Here is a 20,824-nt window from a genome sequence, read left to right on the forward strand (position 1 = left end):
CCTGTTAGATTAGCTATTATCAACAAGACGGGTAATAGCAAATGTTGGAGAGGCTGTGGAGAAAAAGGAACCCTCATTCACTGTTGGTGGGAATGTAAAGTAGTACAACCATTATGGAGGAAAGTATGGTGGTTCCTCAAAAAACTGCAAATAGAACTACCTTATGACCCAGCAATCCCTCTACTGGGTATATACCCCAAAACCTCAGAAACATTGATACGTGAAGACACATGTAGCCCCATGTTCATTGCAGCACTGTTCACAGTGGCCAAGACATGGAAACAACCAAAAAGCCCTTCAATAGAAGACTGGATAAAGAAGATGTGGCACATATACACTATGGAATACTACTCAGCCATAAGAAATGATGACATCAGATCATTTACAGCAAAATGGTGGGATCTTGATAACATTATAAGGAGTGAAATAAGCAAATCAGAAAAAAACAAGAACTACATGATTCCATACATTGGTGGAATATAAAAATGAGACTAAGAGACATGGACAAGAGTGTGGTGGTTACCAAGGGTGGGGGGGGAGGGAGGACATGGGAGAGAAGGAGGGAGAGAGTTAGGGGGAGGTGGAGGGGCACAGAGAACTAGATAGAGGGTGACGGAGGACAATCTGACTTTGGGCGAGGGGTTTGCAACATAATTTGATGACAAAATAACCTAGACATGTTTTCTTTGAATATATGTACCCTGATTTATTAATGTCATCCCATTACCATTAATAAAAATTTATTAAAAAAAAAAGTCACTTTGGAACAAAAAGGGTAGGTAATGACTATTTTCTTTGTGTAAGCCAATCAAAATTATTCCTATTTCTCATCAGATAGACAAAACATAGAATTATTTTTGGTGTACCACAGAATTTTAGTCATTAGTTTGTGTGCCAAGAGATGAAAAATGTTGGAAATTGCTGCTTTACAGCAATATTAACAAGCATTAAGTATCACAGTGTACCTAAAAGAACACAGAGTGAAGATGGTTATTTAAGAATCTCAACATCTCTTTTCTTCTGTGCTTCAAATTGGCTAGGTAATTTTCTACTCATCAATACAAAAAGAGAAATTGCTGGAACTAATATTTTGTTAAGTAGAGAAGATATTTCTTCCCGAAAGGCACTCCAAGCTAGAAGAACTTCATTCACAATTTGCAGTTCTGACAGCAGTATTATCCTAAGGATAAGGGAAATCCTGTCACATTTATACAACACAAAAGATGCATCTGGACACTGAGGAGTTTGAATATGGGAGTGGTCAGTTACAAGTTGATATCTACTTGACATCTGTAACAGACATGGCGAGTGTCATAAAGGAATCCTTTGAACCCAGAGTCATAAAGCTAATTATAATGCTAAGAGCAAACAGGGTCATGTACTTTCAAGGCAGGTAGCATCAATAACTAATACTATAAAAGCTTCTTATATCTTACAGAAAACATTACTTTCCTCCCTATAACTGAAAAGAAAAACAGGGAAAGAACACTAGACATGAAAGTTTCCTGGTGCTCAGAAAGATAATTTAAAACAAGGTAGTTTATAGGAGAAAGGGCTATTTGATAGTGGACTAAATAGAACCAATAAGGTTTAACTTATAAGAAGCAACTTCTTGCCTGACCAGGTGGTGGTGCAGTGGATAGAGCATCGGACTGGGATGTGGAGGACCCAGGTTCGAGACCCCAAGGTCACCAGCTTGAGCACGGGCTCTTCTGGTTTGAGCAAAAGCTCACCAGCTTGGACCCAAGATCACTGGCTCAAGCAAGGGGTTACTCATTCTGCTGAAGGCCCACAGTCAAGGCACATATAAGAAAGCAATCAATGAACAACTAAGGTGTCACAGCAAAAAACTAATAATTGATGCTTCTCATCTCTCTCTATTCCTGTCTGTCTGTCTGTATCTATCCCTTGCTCTGACTCTCTCTCTGTGTCTCTGAAAAAAAAAATTATAAAAAAAAGAAGCAACTTCTTATAAATTAAAATAAGGGAAAATGCATATCCATTCCTGACTGTATCCCACTCTGGCTGGCAAGGCCCGATAATCCAAGAGGATAGCCCAGGAGATATATCAGCATAACCTCTAAGGCCAGAGAGGGGAGAAATGTCCATGGATATGAAATAAGCCAATGGGGAAGAAACAAACCAATGGGGTATAAACTATCTGTAAACCATGAATCATTTGGGACAAACTTGTGTAATCTAGTGACTTAGAAAAAGGCCTGATAGCCATTTTGCTAGGTCTTCTATTCTGTACATCTTTATACAGTGGCATTCTCTCAATTTCTCTGCTGCCAAATGATCATCAGAGAAAGGATAATTCAGCAGTAATGTTTTTTGACTGACTATCCTAAGAGGCAGGGCTGCTGAGGAACATTTCAGCACAGAGCAGCCATGCTCCGGTCACGTACACGTTGGCAAAAGCATTCCTGTCATATAGTCGCAGTTTTTCTCCACACTCAGGTAATGGATGCTTTTAGGTCACCTTTGAAAGGACACAGATGAGCAACTATTTCTTTCTCTCTCTTCACAGCTTTATTTTCTGGAGCCTTTACAGAGCAATGCAGCACCAATAGAGACACAAATCAACACGACAACACAAAACCAGTATTGTGACACTCATGGTTCTTGAATCACTCTAGTTTTTGCGGTCTAGTGACATCAATGGGCTATCTTTGGCAATGATCCTGTGAGGGTATGTGGCTATAAGAAATGACCACTGGTGTGGATTCAGGGAAACATCTCACAAGATTCCCTTCATTACTGGGCATGCTTTTCTTTTCATTGCTTTGATTAGTGGCATTTTACTTGCTGTTTATTACAAGCATTCCATGGACTATGGACAGTTTCTCTGCAACCTTGCCCTCTCCCCACTGCCCCATTATTTACTCACAACACCCTGGCTTTCTCGGGAGACTAATCTCATTAAATGCATGCTTTCTCCACAGAAAGTTGCTTTCTCTAACTCTCTGAGAATATCTCTAACATTGCAAGATGGGACCAAGCCCATGATCTGAAAAGGAAAAGCCTCCCAGACACCAAAAAGTTTTTCCAAATGGTCTCAATGAAGAGAATTACTTTGTTGTCTTAAGTATTAGCAGTGTTTACCTTCATGCTCCCTATCTTAAATATTTTATACAAAAGGGTCATGATATCATTATTAGCCCAGTTTCTACTCTTGTAGACATCAGATTCTGGTGATTTAAAGTGCTTGGTTGCATGTTTGCCCCCAACATCACTAAGTACTGTGGGCCCTGAATCTGGATTGAACACATCATCCACAACCAAAGAACTGGGGAGGATCTCGCACAAGGCAGGGGACCAGGAAATCACTGCCTATATTTGTCCCTTTCCTGGTGAGATTTCATACAAAGCTCGTCTGTCTTCCAAAAGGCTGAGTAGAGAACTACCATGTTTCTTTGAGTCTTTCCTGGAATAAGAACTATACTGTTGGGCAGTCCATACAATTCCAAGCCCTTCCTTTGACTACAAATGGACTGTCTGTGCAGTTCCAAGTTCTTCCTTTGCTGCAAACTGGGCTATGTGCACAGCTCCTGAATCATCTGTTATCTCCAACAGGTCTGTCTGCAGAGCTAAAACTTCTCTGCCCACTCCAAATGGGCTGTCTGAAGAGCCCCAAGGCCCTCTGTGGCAGCAAACTGGGCTGTCTTCAAAGCTGAGTCCTTCCATTGCAGCAGAATGGAATTTGCATTTGCACAGCACCAACACCATTTGCTGTCGCAAGCAGCATTGTCTGCAAAGCTCCAAGGCACCTGGTTCCCTTGACCTGGGCTATCTGGACAGCTACAAGTCCCTCCATTGCCTCCAACAGGGCAGTTTGCACAGCTTCAAGTGCTTTTGTTGCTATAAAAGGGACTATGTGCACAGCTGCTAGTTCTGTTGGTCCAAACTGGGCTGTCTGCATAGCACCAAGTTCTTTTGCCACCAACAGGGCTGTTTCTATAGCTACAAGTCCTTCAGTTGCCTTTAACTGGGAGGTCTGCACATCTCCAGGTTTATTCTTTGCCACACTCTGGGCAGTCTGCACAGCTCTGAGACCTTTCATTGCTGTAATCTGAGCTCCAAGTCCTTTATTTGATTCAAACTGGGCCGCCTTCACAACTCCAGGTGCTTCCTTACATTGCACTGGGCTGTCTTCACAGATCCAAGTCTTTCCTTTGCCAAGGACAGGGTTGTCCGCATAGCTCCAAGCTTTTCTGTTGCCTCTAACAGGGCTGTATATACAATCCCAAGTCCTCCCTGTGCCTCTGATAGGGCTGCCTGCACAACTCCAAGTTCTTCTGTAGCCTCCACCTGGGCTGTCTGTACAGCTTTGTGTACTTCTGTTGCCATCAGCAGGGCTGCCAGCACAGCTCTCACTCATTCCATAGCCTATACCTGGACTGTGTGCTCAGCAGCCTGTAACTGGGCTGTCTATACAACTTCAAGCCTTGCAGTTGCCTTTGGGGCATGCTTTTCTGTTTCCCTTGCAGTGAGTTGGCTTCTGTGACACCAGAAACATGGGGAGGTGGCTCTATGGTTTCTTTCAGAGATGCTGTTTTCTTTTCCATTGATATGGATGCCCTTGCTTTCTTTATGAGGGGAAAAAACAGTTTCTCAAAATAGCCAAGCTATTTCTCAACCCTTTGCTGGGGTGAAAGTTTACAGAACATATCTGTGAATGATATTCTATGGTGCCCCTTCTTGTATAATCCAGTAGTTGCTGCTCTGCCCAGAGGAGGTACCAGGCTCTACAGACATGAGACTGGAACTGAAAAAAATCAGAAAGTAGTTCTTCCCACTTTCTTGGAGCCTGAAAAGTGCAGATTCGGGGAGAGGAAGGTTCAGTGGGTGTAAACCCAGAGTACTCAACAGTCTGAGAAAAAGCATGCTCTTCAGAACTCAGAGATGAGCTAGATGGGGAGGGGCCAAGGGAAGACAAGCAAATATTCTATCTTGAGGGTAAAAACTCCTTCGTGTTTTGGTTTGTGGCACTGTTCTTGCCTACCTTGGTCCCCATAACCAAACTCTAATTAATGGGTCTTTGCTCTTTTATTTGCAAAGGCTTACGCTGTTTGAGAGAATCCTCTTCCCCATGCAAGTGACTGGCTCTGTAGCTATTTTTATTTTGTTTCTTTGAAAATATCTTCCTGAGATAGCTCAGTCTGTAGGGCTGGTCATCCATCTTGGGCTTTTAGCAGTCCTGCTCCTTGCTCACTTTTGAACACTTGAGGGCATTTGCTATGTGTGGCAGGGGTGTCTAGATGCATCTGAATTAAAGGGCTGGTTCCTGGGATGATCATGGGAGGACCTGTGACCACAAGATCCCACAGAAATCACCACTGGCTTGGATTTAGAAAGAAACTTCACATGATTTTCTTCACAGCCAGAAAAGCTTTTCTTCTTAGCATTTTTATTATTGACATTATCCTTGCTATCAGTGCCTGTCACTAAAGTCTGGTTAAATTATCCCTCCGCTGACCTGTGGTGGTGCAGTGGATAAAGCGTTGACCTAGAATGCTGAGGTTGCCGGTTCAAAACCCTGGGCTTGCCTGGTCAAGGCACATATGGGAGTTGATGCTTCCTGCTCCTCCCCCTGTTCTCTCTATCTTCCCCCCTCAAATAAAAATGGACAAATTATCCCTCCCCCTGGTGGGGTTCATTCTACTTCAGAAGGTTGTCATACTCTTTTGAGGAAATTGTATCACAGCTAGACTTGTGCAGCTTTTTCTAGAAAAACTGCCTGAGGCAAGACAGCTCTAAACCTCGGTGGTCAGTGTTGGGCTTGGAACAGTGCTGGTGTCTCCTTGGGCTTTCTGGAGCATCTGCTGCAGCTGTGGACACACAGCTGGGCATGCAAATGCAAGATGGGGCATTGGCATGGTCCTGCAGTGTGGCCTATCTGTACACAGATGTAATGGTCACCGCCTTGGATTCCAGAGGCTGCTGCATTTGAATGTCTTCATATTTAGAATGGTCTAACTCACAGTCACTTGAGGTTAAAGACTTTCCACCTTAGTCTGGTTGAGGTCATTGTCACTAAGGGTAAAACAGACTCTATACTTCCACTCCCTTGACCCAGGGTTCTTACCAGATCATCATATGGAGCATCAACATCCTCATTTGGCTCATTTCCCAAGTTGTCATAAGAGAAGTCAGTCATCTGTAAGCAAGAGTTAGAGAGACGTTCTCTCAGTTGTCACACCTCATTGAAACCTCTCCAAAGAGGAAAGTGATTTCTTTGCCAAATATTCTACAGCATTTTGCAATCAGAAGTTGTATAAGCAAAGTAACCTTTTTTTTTTAATAAATTTGTTTTCTAGTTCTGGGCTAGAGGAAGTAGGAGGCCAAAGAATGCTTGGAGCCATACACTGCTACATTAAATGCAGTCATCTAATTGGATGAGAAATGTTGCTCAATGTTGTATAATACCCCAAAAAGTTACTTTGGGAGAACCACATTGGCTCTTGGAAGCTGAACTAACAGCTTTGAATTGTATTTGTTTTCTCTGCATCATTCCCTAATCCATTACACATACCCAGTGAACATAAATATCCGATGACAAAATACTTCTAGGAATATTTCGTAGAAAGTTCTTTAAAACAGATGCTATCACAGAAATAGATTCACAGTCTAGGTGTACTCTAACACCAGAACTCAGTTTTTCTCTCAGCTCTCTCCAAGATTTTGCATTGGCTATCTGTCTGAACATGCCCTTTGTGGGGGTCCTTTCTGATGAAGAACACAAAGCATATCTGAGACAAGTTTGGGCAGATTGTCATTTTCACAAATAGTTTGCAGGGACACTCCGAAGAGCTGCACTGGCACAGGAGAGGTTGGTGACATGAGAAAGTTATCCAGGTGAGTGCTAGAACACCGCCAAAAGGTCCACTTTGTGATAGATCTTCTATTAAATGTCTTCCGACCCAAATCATTCACCTGCCAGACTACAGTCAGGTGGCAGGGCTGCAGGGTGAACTGGCACTGTGTCTGCCAGGGCAGCTGTTCTATGAGGAAGGGGTCTCAGAGGCTGGAAGGGCTGGTGGAGTTCTCTGAGCCTTGTGTCAGCAGAGCAGTGTCTCAAAGATGGCTTATTTTAATTCCATAGGAATATTTATGCCCAACAAGTGGGTATGGTTCCACTTCTTGGCCAGAACTGACCCAGTTATCCCTAGCATTACTAGGGACAGGTTGATAACTTCATTCATTGTATCTGAATTCCTTATTGTTATATTTTTATCATAGGCACAATTCCTAATGTCCTTGGTGAAGATTTTGAGGGAAATGCTCTTTGGATAGTCCTTCTTCTCAAGACAGATGTGTCTCTGGAGGGTAGAGAGCTATTGGTCCCTCTTTTCTGGGGAACTGAAAGTGGCCACAAAGTTCACCATGGGCCAGCCCAGGACAAAGGACCTCATGGCATTAGTATTTCTTTCTCCCACTTTATCCACACAGTTCACTTTCCACATCTCACTTAATTTTATTTTATTTTTTATCTTAAACTGGTTGTTATGTTTAATTTTGGCCACAATAAGCAGATCACTGAATAGGAAAAAACATTGCTCTTGCCTCTGTAGGCCTCTTTTGAATTCTAACTAACTATCAAATAGCAGAGCGCTACTGGAGGACATGAATGATGACAGAAATGCACAAGTGTCAATACTAGCAAAGGACTTTCCTTGGTACAAGGCCATCCTTTTTGGCCTCTATCCAGGGAAAGAGATGGAATGCTAATCTTCCATCCTGCTAGTGCTTTTATTTTCTTTATTGTGCATTGCTGAGCCCCACTAGACACTGCTAGCCCTAATGACCTGGGAGCTGACCTCTTGGTCAAGAGACAGTGTGAACCCAGTGATCTTTGTGAAAACTCAGTGACCCAGCACCTGGAAGGATGGGGAAAGATGGTATCCCAATTCTGCACCCTTCCACTGCTGGGTAGTGGAACTGCCTGCCTACCTTTCAGTGGAGGGAGATTAAGACAGAGGCTGCTGGGTTCTCTCAGACACAAGTATGATGAGTACTGCAAAGTACCAGGGACATCCTGGAGAAGGCGAAGGCTGTGGAAGTGATCTAGGAGACAGGTGTCATGGACCTGGTCTTCAGGACAGGTAAATTTGGACATATAGAACTAGAACTAAGGCAGGGGGAGGTGAGAAGCTTCCAGGGTTAAATCCCTCTTCCCCCAAACCCACCAGCTGATAGGCTTGGAGCTGCCCTGGTGGCAGACAGTGAGAGCACACATGGTATGAGCATCTGCTACTGGGGCAGTGGCTCCAGTGGCATTGTGAGGCTTGCCTCAGTGTCCTCAGCTTCTTGGTGCCAGGGCTTCCTTAAAGGAGACACACTTGTCAGTGAAGAGGAACACTCAGACTGCCCCATAGAGTCTCTTGCTGGGTGGGCCTCACTTCTATGAAAAAACTTTCAAGAAAATCCAGCCCAAAAGGAGGCCAGGGCAGTCATAAATTCAGGACCATGGCTAAAAGGCAGAAGACATGCAAGGCCAAGGTGTCCACAGGCTCAGTCAGGAGCCAGGCTCAGGTACAGGCAGCAGGAGGTGGCTATCTTCATCTCCAAAATTATTTCTGATTCCTGTCAATTGAGTGCTCAGTTCTGATAATACTCCTTTAAACTCTTTATCCAACAAAGATGTATGTTCACTTTATATCAGACATTATGAAAGGTAAAGAAAAGTGGTGAAGATAGTTATAAAAAATAAAAATGGACCATGGTTATTGAGAATTTATGTGCCAGAGAATATTTTAAGAGCTTTACATAAATTTTCTTTTTTTTTCCATGACACCACAGTGAAGTATACTACTTTTATCTGCATTTTATAGATGAGAAAATAGAGTTTTATAAAAGTTAGGGAAAATGCCCAGGATCAAACAGCTGTGTATAAGGATAACTAGGATTTGAACACAACCTGTGTGATGTCAGAACCCAACTGGTTACACTCAGGCTGTAAGGGGTTTACTGTAGAATGGGAGAGAAGACTTACATGTCTCCACCCACCAACTAACAGGCACCCAAAACTGTACTGGGAAAAGTCACAGTTTATGCCAAGCACAATGTCTGCCACATCAAAGACATACAGTTTAGAATAAATGCAAAAGAGCTTAGATCAGAGTTCAGTGCTGTAGAAATTCAGAGATCAGTAATAGACAGTGTAATTAAGGCAGACTTTACTAGAAGGAGGTGAGATTTTAAGCTGGGGCCTGGGTCACATTTAGAAAATAAAGCCAGAATGGCAGTAAGCAAAGGCCCATAGTAGTAGTGAGTCCTGGAACTTTCTCCAACAAAAAGGAGATGGCTTGGCTTGCACAATGTAGGAAGAGGGATGGTGAAAGATAAGTCAGAGAGGACAGATGAAGTAGCTGTGAGACTAGCAACTTGAAATTATGATTCAGCAATCTAGATTTAATGTGGTATAAAGATGGGAGTTATGGTAATAGCAATAGCAATGCACAGGCTTTACAGTGTTGGGAAAACAGTTGTATTAGGCTTGCTTGCTGATTTACCAGCTGCAAGCACTTTGCCTAATTAGTGAGTGAGCATGTGGCAGTGTCACATATGGATAGTCTATGTAAGACTACGGGTGTTTGCGCTCAGGGTGGATAGTGGAATGGGAGATTGCAGATTGCAGATTGTAGATTGCCTACCCACCTGCCACTGTGAGGGGCCATTTTGCTGTTCATTTGCCTGAGAAGTGGTTTTCCCCTGCCTATTTGCTCATACTCTGTTGTGAGACTTTATTAAATGGGAATGGCCCAATGCTTTTAGGCTCCACAGTTTCTCTACTATCTGTCCAAATCCAGTGTGGACCTGCCTGGCCTCAACCACCAGCATTACATCTGGTGTAGTTAGCAGAATTTTTATTAGGTCAGTGTAGAGCTGCCAACACCCTTGAAAGGTGGGGAAGAGGACTGGTCATTGTTCTCCAGTGTATGGTTCCCTGTGGCTGTCCTTTTGGAGACCATGAGCTAAGTGTTTTATACAGCCCTGTGAGAATAAACTGAGAGCTCTGTGCAAGAGGCTGCCTGGGGTCAAAATCTCTAGGATGAGCTGCAGACCAAGTATCAACAGGAGCATGAGCTGGAACAGTCACTGGGGAAGGAGCCACAGATCCTAGAACTGCAGGTCAAGCTACAGTGTGAGAACCAGTGATGACATGAACTGAAATAAGCGCTAGAGAAGGAGGCCAATCAGATTCGAGAGCTACAGTGTAAGATGCAGGATAAGCACCAGTGGTGCCTGGAACTGGAATAATCTCTGGAGAAGGAATTTCAGTTTCATAGGCTCTAGTTTGCTCTGGAAGCTGAATATTGGCAATGACACTTGTTGGAGAAACAACTAAGGATTAAAGAGCTTGAATCTCAGCTTCAGGTCAAGAGCCAGTAGCTGCAAGAGCCAAAGTCTTTTCCAAAGAAGGAGCAGCATCCATGCTGGCAGAGTGGCTCTGAGTCTGCTGGAGCAGACATTTCTAACTCCTCTTCTGAGGAGGAGGTTTGGGCTGAAACTGCCACCCACACACTCAGAGCCTGGCTGGTGGTAGCCCAGATGGTAAAAACCTAGCAGTCAAGAGCACCTCAGAGCCAGGCACAACCCCCTCTGCAGTTAGTGGAGCACTCTGTGGTTCAGCCCTACACCCAGGCAGAGCTGATGGAGTTGGAGGCAAAATTCAGGTGGAAACCCACTAAGCCACTGGCAGCCTGGTTGCTGCAGTTGTGGGACATAGAGGTGGATGATATCATGCTCTCCAGAACAGAAATGGAGAAATTGGCTGCCATTACCATGCACTCCGCCTTGAGGCACCATCTTCAGAATTGCCATGACAATCCAGGAAATCATACCCTATTAGAATGTATCATGGCCACCATTTGTACAGTCTAACAGAATGCTGAAGATTTGCCAGGAGCAGTGAGTCAGAGGCAGTTCTATAGTGAACTGCCTCAGGTCCTTCGGAAACTAGGTATGAAGAATGCTACTTTTAACCCCTAGATCCCATGGTCCAGATGAAGAAGGATTTACAGCAGGGATGAAGGACTTTATTCTCTATAGTGCTCCATCAACCCTTTTTGGGTCACTAGTGGCTATCTTGTGCCCCTAGGTAGGGCCCTATCAATGTGGTTACACAGATGGTAGCAGATTTTGGGGAGCTGGAGGCAGTAGACAATCATAAAGCTGTGAGGGCTGCTGTCCATGCTGACCCTTGACTAATAAGAGAAATGGGTCTGTAAAGGTTACCCGAACACAGATGTGGGTAGATTTGATTGTGGCTAGAGTAGATAGAGAGAAATTGGATGGCCGTCTAATAAAATCCTGTTAGAGCTTTGGTGGCAGCCAGAACTTCAACAAAGATTGTAGCCACTGATAAAGCAGGGAAAGCAGGTGGCCCCAGCAGCTAAGAAAATGGCTCGTGTTCAGGTTGCACAGTTGCAGGATTACTTGATGGAGACAGCCGAGGGAGAGGAAGATTCCCAAGACCTGTTATCCCAGTTTGAGTAGGGGGAAGGCCAAGGGACCATCCAACAGGGATGAGAAGGGAACTAGAGAACCATGTGAAATTGACAATTCACTGGTCCCCTTCTAATGTGCAGCAGGTGTTGGCATTAGAAGATAATAGATGCTTCTTTGCAGCAGCAACAACAGCAGAAAATTGTCAAGGTGGCACAGGCCTTGAATGTGTTTGACTCCACCAGGCCCTGTAAGCTTGGACTTCTGAAGGGTTTGGATGGGGCTTGTGGCAATGAACAGAGTGTTATGGAAAGGTGCTGAGGTCTGTTAATAAAGACCTGTGTGGCTAGTTGTCTGTAATGGAATTTATCTTGGTGATTTGTACAGACAGCTAAGCTGTCTAGCATGGACTGATCATTGAGTAGTATAATGGACTCTTGGACTGTGACCAGAGGGGGCCACCAGCTCCCTTGCTGGATGGACACACTGCTTGTCAACAGTACTATAAGGGACCCTGTGGGGGGGGTGGCACCTGTGGAGGCCCTCCTGCACTAGAAAGCCATTCCCATCCAGTTGCAGAGGTGCACAAAGGACATTTTGTGGTTTTAATGGACATAGCCCTGGGCTGTACAGGCCCTCCCACCTACTGTGCGATACGGACCTAGAGGTGGGTCTCCAGTTAACTTCTTGGGCAGAGTGCCCAGGGAGATGTGAAGGGCACCTTTGTAATTATTGTATCACTTGTACTGTTGCTGTAGACTCTGTTTATGTAGTGTACCTCACTCCTTGCACAGGGATCACCACAGGAGATACCTGTCACATACATTGTGAAGTGAGCAACCATAAAGGAGTGGAATGTTGGGAAAACAGCTGTGTTAGGCTTGCTCACTGGTTTGCCGGCTACAAGCATTTTGCCTAATTAGTGCATGAGCACGTGGCAGCACCACATGTGTATAGTCTATATCAGGGGTCCCCAAACTTTTTACACAGGGGGCCAGTTCACTGTCCCTCAGACCGTTGGAGGGCCAGACTATAAAAAAACTATGAACAAATCCCTATGTACACTGCACATATCTTATTTTAAAGTAGAAAAACAAAATGGGAACAAATACAATATTTAAAATAAAGAACAAGTAAATTTAAATCAACAAACTGACCAGTATTTCAATGGGAACTGTGCTCCTCTCACTGACCACCAATGAAAGAGGTGCCCCTTCTGGAAGTGCGGCGGGGGCTGGATAAATGGCCTCAAGGGGCCGCATGTGGCCCGCGGGGCCATAGTTTGGGGACCTCTGGTCTATATAAAGCCAGGGGTCCCCAAACTTTTTACACAGGGGGCCAGTTCGCTGTCCCTCAGACTGTTGGAGGGCCGGATTATATAAAAAAAAACTATGGGCCCTGGCCGGTTGGCTCAGCGGTAGAGCGTCGGCCTAGCGTGCGGAGGACCCGGGTTCGATTCCCGGCCAGGGCACATAGGAGAAGCGCCCATTTGCTTCTCCACCCCTCCGCCGCGCCTTCCTCTCTGTCTCTCTCTTCCCCTCCCGCAGCCAAGGCTCCATTGGAGCAAAGATGGCCCGGGCGCTGGGGATGGCTCTGTGGCCTCTGCCCCAGGCGCTAGAGTGGCTCTGGTCGCAACATGGCGACACCCAGGAGGGTCGCAACATGGCGACGCCCAGGATGGGCAGAGCATCGCCCCCTGGTGGGCAGAGTGTCGCCCCCTGGTGGGTGTGCCGGGTGGATCCCGGTCGGGCGCATGCGGGAGTCTGTCTGACTGTCTCTCCCTGTTTCCAGCTTCAGAAAAATGCAAAAAATAAAAAAAAATAAAAAAAAAATAAAAAAACTATGAACAAATCCCTATGCATACTGCACATATCTTATTTTAAAGTAAAAGAACAAAACGGGAACAAATACAATATTTAAAATAAAGAGCAAGTAAATTTAAATCAACAAACTGACCAGTATTTCAATGGGAACTGTGCTCCTCTCACTGACCACCAATGAAAGAGGTGCCCCTTCTGGAAGTGCGGAGGGAGCCGAAAAAATGGCCTCGGGGGCCGCATGTGGCCCGTGGGCCGTAGTTTGGGGACCCCTGATATAAAGCTATGGGTGCTTGTGCTCAGGGTGGAGGTGGAGGCGGAGGCAGATTGTGGATTGCCTGCTTGCCACTGTGAGGGGTCATTTTGTGTTTGTTTCATGAGAAAAAGTTTTCCCCTTCCTGTTTGCTTAACTACTGTTGGGAGAATTAATCAGTAATGGCCCACTGCTTTCTGGCTTCGCAGTTTATCATCTGCCTGAATCCAATGTGGAGCTGCCTGGCCTCGACCACTGGCCTTAGAAGATCCTTTCCTCGTGACCCTCAGAAGAAACAACACTGCCAACAACTTAATCTTGGATTTCCAGCCTACTGGACTGTGAGGAAATAAGTTACTATCATTTAAGCCACCCAGTCTGTGGTACTTTGTTACTGCAGTCCTAGCAAACTAACACAGATATGACAGGGATTCAGCTAGTACATACATAGTCCACTGCTTGATCGGATGCTTCCATTTTCCCCACTGATATCAGGGCATCTGTTCTACTTCACACTGGAATCAGGCACAGGTTACCAAATATAGCTTTTAACCTGCACTTTTTTAAAACTTTTTCTTCAACAAGTTTCAAAATTTCTAGACTATACAGCCATGATAATGTGAGGAAAGTCTCTACAATAATGCAATACATGTAATTTTTCTCATTAGAGGAATGATCTATTGTTCACACTGACTTTATATGAAGAATTTGAACCCTTTGGACAAATTCACTTCTAAAATCCCCATTTTATTTTTTTTTTAATTTATTTTTGACACAGTCCGAGAGTCAGAGAGCAGGACAGGTAGGGATAGACAGACAGGAAGGGAGAGAGATGAGAAGCATTAATTCTGCATTGTGGCACCTTAGTTGTTCATTGATTGTTTCCTCATATGTGCCTTGACCTGGGGGATATAGCAAAGCACGTGACCCCTTGCTCAAGCCAGTGACCTTGAGCCCAAGCTAGAGACCTTTGGCTTCAAGCCAGCACCAGGGGTCATGTCTATGATCCCATGCTCAAGCCAGTGATGCTGTGCTCAAGCTGGTGAGCCTGTGCTCAATCCAAAGGAGCCCAAACTCAAGCTGGCAACCTCAGGATTTCGAACATGGTTCTTCTGCATCCCAATCTGATGCTCTATCAACTGTTCTGTCACCTGGTGAGGCTTCCTTTTTTTTTTTTAACAGAGACAGAGAGAGAGTCAGAGAGAGGGACAGATAGCTGAAATCTCCATTTTAAACCAGCTTTGGGTGTTGCATAGATACTTGTGAATTAGGTAACTAAACTCAATATATTTGTGTTTAATCTGTCCTTTCTCTGTCATTACTTTTTCCAAAAAAATAAAAAATAAAATTCTACCCACCTGATTTCTTGGACCAGAAACCTGTGAGATATTTTTTGACAACTTTCTCATTCAACTTCCTCATTCAATTAATCACCACCTGCTGTTGATTCAACTACCTAAGAGAGTTGTCTGCTACCCCATCCTCTTGTCTCATCCCTTCTGCTGCTACCTCAGTCCAGCACATCATCAGTTGTCCCCAAAATTGACACCATAAAATCCTAATAGTTCTCCTTAGACCCAGGCTCCATTTGTCTAACTTTTCCTCTACATTCCAGCCAAAGTGTTTCTTCTGCACTACAAGTAGCTCTGGCAAGCCTGTAAATCCTTCACTGCTTTCTCATGGCCCTCACAATGAAACATGAGAATGTCTTTACCCAGTTTACTCAGTTCTGGAGGGTCTGGGCTATGCCACCCTCGGTGTGTTCACTACTCTTTTCCCCAATCCCACTCTTAGCCACTGCTACACCACAAATATTTACTTTCTCCTTTTTTTTGCTGTCTTCAGGCATTTGCACTTGAAATTCTCTCTGCCTGGAAGCCTTTGCTCCTCTTTCTTCCCAAAATTACCTTCTAACTACTTAAGTTTTCTGGTTAGATATCAGATCTCAGCACCTTGATAACTAGGTATGTCATAAAAATTAAACTTTGTATGTCAGCTTCTATTCTATATTAGTAAAATCAAGGTAAAATGAAAACTTCTTTATCAACATATTGTGTGAAATAACAGGTTTTGTAAAATGCTGGTAATAGCTGAGTGAGCACTGGAAACACTCAATAAATGTGAGCCATTACTTCCCTTCTCATTACAGGGATCCTCAGGTTATGACAGTCTCAACATAAGATGTTTCAAGTTTATGATGTTCACTCTCATAAAAAATTAAAAATTGAAATGTAAGTACTCCATTAGCATTGTACTTATGGACTATATGGGCAAACTAATTTGGTTGTGTGGCAGAAGAACACACAATAATATGGAGTATTTGTTTTTATGTTCTAGATTATGATTTTACAACTGCGTTAGAATGGGTAAGCTATTTAAGCGAGGATGTGTTTCAATTTACACCAAAATTTGGGTTACATCACTGTCATATGAATGGAACTGTGACATAACCCGAGGACAAGATTTCCTTGATCATCCCACTTTTGAACTCAAAAACAAGTTTGGAATGCCTCTTACCTACTTCCATAGCACCATATTTTCTCCCATACTTTGTTTACAGTATTGCATGCCTGTCTGTGGGCTTCATGAGGGCACATTTGTGTCCTTAATGGCCAGCATAATGTGGGTACCTAATACGTTTTTTTAAATAAGTTTTTTTTTGTTTGTTTGTTTTTTAGGTGAGAGAGAAGATATGGCTGTACAGGGATTGACCCCACAGGTCAGAATTTATATCAGTGGGGCACTTGTGCCTGCTGAGCTGACTCCTTGAGTTTGGCACTTGGGAAGGTTGTTACATGGTCATCTGAAGGTGTCAACCAGGTGCTCTGGGGCCTCCTGGGAGGTGCAGGCCAAGGTTTACTGCCACCATGCTCTGCTAAGGGCCACTGGGCATGAGCTGCAGAATGATTTGCAGATTCCTGCTACTTGTGCTGTGCTTGGAGGTGTTAGGAGGGGCTAATCTGTAAAATTGAGGCTGGGTGCCTGGAGTCCTGGGCCTGGATTATGAAGAGGCCAGATGCTATTTTTTTGAGAGATATTAGGGAAGTCTATAGCCTGAGTCAGGTCAGGTTGTTTGTACTGGCCAGTTGGGTGGAGATTCAGATATAGCTCTTACATGCCATCTCTGTAGGAAAAGGGTTCAGCCAAAAATAAATGGCCTCTCCCAACACTTCTGTCTCGAAGAAAGCTGTCCCTCTAACTCTGATGCCTGATCATTCAGTTCCTCCCTATATGTCCCTACAGTCTTTCAAGGTAGTGCCCTAGCGCCTGAACCTAGAGCAAGTGAGTCCAAGGAAGTCCATGCAGGCCCTTTAAGAGAAATACCTGGGACTCCAGCAGCCCTCTGTCTCACTCAGACACAATCCACACTGTCTTTTACAGCCAAACGTTATAAGGACTTCTCTTCCTGGCACTAGAACACTGGGCTGGGGGTGCCTGGTGTGTGTCTGGGACCCCTCATTCCTCAGGGGGTTACCTCCTGAACAGAGATATCCCTCCTGATTCTTAGCTGCCATATGTGAGTGTGGGATTCACCTTTCCTTGGCACTGCTGCTACCACAATCAGTGTGGTTTCTTCTTTACATCCTTAGTTGTAGGACTTCTCTGTTCAGCTGGAATTCAGGTGGTCCTCAGTGATGCTTGTTCTGTATTTTAGTTTTAATTTTGAAATGATTGTAGGAGGATGCAAGTATGGTGTTTACTGATACTGCCATCTTTACCAGAAGCCCTCCATATGAACTCTTTTTTTTTTTTAAGATTTTATTTATTCAATTTTTTTTTTCAGAGAGGAGAGAGAGAGTGTGTCACCACAGGTCAGGCCATATGAACTCTTAATTGAATAGTTGAAACATGTTGGTGTCAACATGCAGAACAGAATGCTTTATTTTAACTCAATTACCAGTTTCCCACATATCAGTAAGTTTTCTACCATATCCTCAGTTTCATAAAGCAGTAATCTAAATGTTATTGTTTTCTAGTTCATTGCCAACCCCTACTAACTACTACATCAAATTTGTCATTTTAATGATTCAACTTTTAGTAAATCTACCTCTGAAATATATTACAAATATCTTTACCTTCCTGTATCTACAGCTATGACATGTGTTAATCATATTATCTCTCACCCGAACTTCTGCAGCCACCTTTCTAGTGGTTCCCTTGAGGCCTCCAATCCTTTCCTACACATCATCTTAAAATATGAAGATTCTGTTCCTTTTTCATTTAAAATTCCTTAAAGGCTTTCCATTGCATCTGCAATAAAAATTTAAATGGGCCCCAGTCAGTTGACTCAGTGGATAGAGCATCAGCCCAGAGTGCTGACATCCCAGGTTCGATCCCCAGTCAAAATACAAAAGATTGACCATCTGCTTCTCTTACCTTCCCTTTTTCCCTTCTCCCTCTTTTCCCCTCCCACAGCCAGTGACTTACTTCATTCAAGTGTCGGCCCCAGGCACTGAGGATAGCTTAGTTTACATTAAAATATTTTTTCAGAATAATTCAGAATGCTATATATTGGTAAATCTACCAAAATCCATATATTTGTTAAGAACTATTAATATCATGTACTAGAAATCATGGTAGATGATAGAAATATAGTAGTGAACCAGGCAAACATGGTGGCTACTCTCAAAGAAAAAAAGACACAGACATGAAAACTATCAAGTGAAAAAAATCTTTGTGAGTCTGAGCGTAGGCCTCTAACACTGGATAGCTCAGTTGATTCAAGCATCAGCACCAGACAGGGTTTTTGGGTGGATCCTGTTTGAGATGCATGTGGGAGTCTATATTCTCTCCTCTCACTTAAAAAAAAATTTAAATGACATCAAACAATTTCCTGATCCTTTCTGCCTTTCACTGACACATTTTCTTATCCTGAGTTCTGTTTATCATTCACCTCATTCAGTTTTTGCAAGACTATCACCTTCTAATTATTCAATTCTCAATATAAACATCTATTCCTCAAACAGGTTTTCCCACATATAAAGTAGTTCCATTCTACTACACACACCCATTTTTCTACACCTTTTTATAGCATTTACCATAATTCATAAAGATATGAGACCAACATAATCCTGATACCAAAACCAGTAAGGACAACACACACATACACATAAAAACTACAGACCAATATCTCTAATGAATACAGAAACAAAAATTCTAAACAAAATATTAGCAACTCCATTTCAAATTTTTTGAGGATTCTCCATACTGATTTCCACAGTGGCTGTACCAGTCTGTATTCAAACCAGCAGTGCAGGAGGGTTCCCTTTTCTCAACATCCTCACCAGCACTTATTCTGTGTTGTTTTGTTAATCAGTGCCATTCTCACTGGTGTGAGGTGATATCTCATAGTGGTTTTAATTTGTATTTCTCTAATGATTAGTGATGTTGAACATTTTTTCATGTGTTTCTTGGCCATCTGTATGTCCTCTTTGGAGAAGTATCTATTCATTTCTTTTGCCCATTTTTTGATTGAATTTTTTGTCTTCCTGATGTTGAGTTTTACAAGTTCTTTATAAATTTTGGTTATTAATGCCTTTTCAGATGTATTGTTGAATATGTTCTCCCATTGTGTAATTTGTCCTTTTATTCTGTTCATATTGTCTTTAGCGGTACAAAAGCTTTTTAGTTTTATATAGCCCCATTTATTTATCCTGTCTTTTATTTCACTTGCCCGTGGAGATAAATCAGCAAATATATTGCTGCAAGAGATGTTGGAGAGCTTACTGCCTATGTTTTCTTCTAAGATGCTTATGGTTTCACAACTTACATTTAAGCCTTTTATCCATTTTGAGTTGATTTTTGTGAATGGTGTAAGTTGGTGGTCTAGATTCATTTTTTTGCAGGTAGCTGTCCAATTTTCCCAATACCATTTGTTAAAGAGGCTGTCTTTACTCCATAGTATGCTCTTACCTCTATTGTCAAATATCAATTGTTTATAAACCTGTGGGTTTATTTCTGGGTTCTCTGTTTGGTTCCATTGATCTATATGCCTGTTATTATGCCAGTACCAGGCTGTTTTGAGTACAATGGCCTTGTAGTATAACTTGATATCAGGAAGTGTGATACCTCCCACTTTATTCTTTCTTTTCAAGATTGCTGAGGCTATTTGTATTCCTTTTTGGTTCCATATAAATTTTTGGAACATGTGTTCTATATTTTTGAAGTATATCATTGGTATTTTCATTAGTATTGCATTGAATTCATAAATTGCTTTGAGCCTTTTGATCCAGCCATCCCACTTTTAGGAATATATCCAAAGGACACCATATTACTGATTCAAAAAAAAAAGGAAATGCACCCCCATGTTTATGGCAGCATTGTTCACAATAGCAAAGATCTGGAAACAGCCCAAGTGTCTATCAGTGGACAAGTGGATTAAAAAGCTGTGGTACATATATACAATGGAATACTATGGGGCTATAAGGAAAAAGGAAATATTACCTTTTCCAACAACATAGATGGACCTGGAAACTATTATGTTAAGTGAAATAAGCCAGGCAGAGAAAGAAAAATATATGACCTCACTCATTTGAAGAATCCAAGGAACAATGTGAACTGAGGAATGGAATTAAGCCTGATGGGAAGGAGGGAGGGAGTTGTTGGGAGGGGAACAAGGAATATGTTGAGGGAAATACAGGGGAGGGGGGATGCAATCAGGGTGACACTAATATATGTAAACACAATAAATTAAATAAAAAAATACTAGCAAATCAAATACAATATATTAAAAAATAATACTTCATGATTAAGTGGGATTCATTTCAGGAGCACAGGGTTGGTTCAACATATGTAAATCAATCAAAATAATATACCACATCAACAAAACAAAGAACAAAAATCACATTATCTTATCAATAAATGCAGAAAAGGCACACCACACCTTCTGAGTCTTAGAGGTCACACCTACCACATTCCTGTGGGCTTACCATTCAGAAAAAAAAGAAAGAAAAGAGGCCTGGTGAGATACAACTGGGGCCAAAGAGCAAGATATGCCCACTACCCTTTTTCAAAACACAGAAGTTCCTGGCTGGGCTCAACAAACAAAAAGCAGGGAAATTAAGACTTAAGCAGCTCAACTTGTTAAGGAGAATTAAAATCTGAGCAACTAACAAAGGCTGAGGAATAACACCCTGGAGAAAGGGCTACACTCCATACACCAACCTCAGCTGCCCAACACCAATAAGTTTGCAAACCTCACACAGGAAAAATGGGAAGTCAAAGAAATGTAACCTATATAAATTAATGAGAAATCCCCAGAAAAAGAACTAAATGAGATGGAAGTAACCAAATTACCAGATGC

The 20,824-nt window shown here is 42.8% G+C and overlaps 1 pseudogene; it reads right to left on the reverse strand.

The window, feature by feature from the left end:
• Positions 1-3,333: 3,333 nt before the first annotated feature.
• On the reverse strand, positions 3,334-8,119 carry LOC136335566 (rho GTPase-activating protein 20 pseudogene; annotated as a pseudogene).
• Positions 8,120-20,824: the final 12,705 nt, after the last annotated feature.

Source organism: Saccopteryx bilineata, chromosome 4 (genome assembly GCF_036850765.1).
Source record: "Saccopteryx bilineata isolate mSacBil1 chromosome 4, mSacBil1_pri_phased_curated, whole genome shotgun sequence".
Classification (NCBI taxonomy): domain Eukaryota; kingdom Metazoa; phylum Chordata; class Mammalia; order Chiroptera; family Emballonuridae; genus Saccopteryx; species Saccopteryx bilineata.